The sequence below is a fragment of the Mandrillus leucophaeus genome, unplaced genomic scaffold (genome assembly GCF_000951045.1).
Source record: "Mandrillus leucophaeus isolate KB7577 unplaced genomic scaffold, Mleu.le_1.0 Scaffold1620, whole genome shotgun sequence".
Taxonomy (NCBI): domain Eukaryota; kingdom Metazoa; phylum Chordata; class Mammalia; order Primates; family Cercopithecidae; genus Mandrillus; species Mandrillus leucophaeus.
Genome location: NW_012101611.1, coordinates 32483 through 34454, shown reverse-complemented (window position 1 = coordinate 34454; position 1972 = coordinate 32483).

Here is a 1972-nt window from a genome sequence, read left to right as displayed (position 1 = left end):
AAAAAAAAAGAAAAAAGAAAAGAAAAGAAAGAAAGCACACTCTTGTGATACAGGATTTAAACACTCTGACAAGGATGCCTGGAGATGGGGATTAGAGAAATATATGGCTCATGTTAAGCAGAAAATGTCAGAATTGCTTGACAAAAGGTAAAATAAGAAGTTAAAAGGCTCAGGGAACTGGGCATACTAGAATAGGTAGAGTATGTAAGGCTGCAATACTTACCAGCTGTCTATGTTTCATTGGAAAGTCTGGAAGATCATCTGCTGCGATAAAGAATGTGCTAGAAAGAGGCACCAGCATCATCGAGAAACTCTGTGGTAGCTGTCCTCTGTAGGCTGAGGCTGACGGTAGGGGAGTTTTACAAGACTGGGGCTCCCTGAGGATGGCTCCAGGAACAAGGTGAGCTCAATTCACATAATGAGCAATAAGATTAAAGTGGAAGATGGGGAGAGGGAAAGGGAAGAGGTGCTTCAGAGATCCTTCAAGGAGATTAATAGAACATGGTGTCTCTAAAGACAAGAAATATGGGCAAACAACAGGGGAAGTAATCAGTCTGTACAGTCAAGTGAAATAAAGGATGGAGAATCAAGAAACTGAGCCTGATAAAATGTAATGATCACTGCCACTTTCAGACCCAGAACCCATGACTGAAGAAGCCAGATCTTCAGAAGTCAGGACCCTCTCTCATCACCATGAATATATGTGGTAATGATTTTCCCAGCCCCCTCCCACCCAAAGGGACCTATGGCCATTTACTCAGGTACACAGGGAAAAAGGGAGTATCCAGAAGTTTCAAGGCTGCTGGATAAAGGTTCGGGCGCCGTGGCTCACACCTGTAATCCCAGCACTTTGAGAGGCTGAGGCAGGCGGATCACGAGGTCAGGAGATCAAGACCATCCTGACTAACATGGTGAAACCTCGTCTCTACTAAAAATACAAAAAATTAGCCGGGCGTGGGGGCGGGCGCCTGTAGTCCCAGTTACTCAGGAGGCTGAGGCAGGAGAATGGCATGATGCTGGGAGGCAGAACTTGTAGTGAGCCGAGATGGCACCACTGCACTCCAGCCTGGGCGATAGAGTGAGACTCTGTCTCAAAAAAAAAAAAAAAGGTTCTGAGTTGACGTTGATACTTCGGGACATGAGGCAACATCGTGATGACCTCTATATTAGAATGGAGGAGTGTGGGAGCCAGGTGGTCCATGAAAGTCTGTCTCATGGCAGACTCACAGGATTCATTGCCCCATTCAGTGGTAATTTCCCAAGACCCTGAATGTATAACTGGAATGGATGTACTTATTGTTGGCAAACCAAATTAGTTCCTTGGCCTATAGGGTAAGAGCTACCAAAAAGGCCAAATGGAATACTCTGAAACTACTTCCCTACCCCTTTCCTGGCCAAGACCTAAGTCAAAAAGTGTCACTTCCAGAGGGAATGGCAGAGATTCATGCCTCTCTTAATGACCTAAAAGGTACAAGGTGGCAGTCCTCATTATATCCCCATTTGATTCAACAGTCAGACCCTTCCCAAACCCATATGGATTATGAGGATGACAGTGGATTATTGTAAAAGATCAAACAAGAATTTTCTCCAATTGCTTTGTTAGAACAGACTGGGACATCTTCAATTACATGGCTTTGCTCTGGCAAGTGTGTTCATCTGCCAGGTGAGCAAGACATGGCAGGCAAGTTGGAGGCCTTGGTAAAATACAAGCACTACAGAGGGCGGAGATGGATCCTACACAATTTCAGGGGCCTGCTACAGCAGTAACATTTTAGAGGCATGCCAGCAATGCTCTCCAATATAGAGGGTGGATTATTGTTTCACACTCCTACCTCTCTTTTCTTTTTGTTTTTTTTTTTTTTTTAGACCAAGTCTCACTCTGTTACCCAGGCTGGAGTGCAATGGTGTGATCTCGGCTCACTGCAACCTCCACCTCCCGAGTTCAAGTGATTCTCCTGTCTCAGCCTCCCGA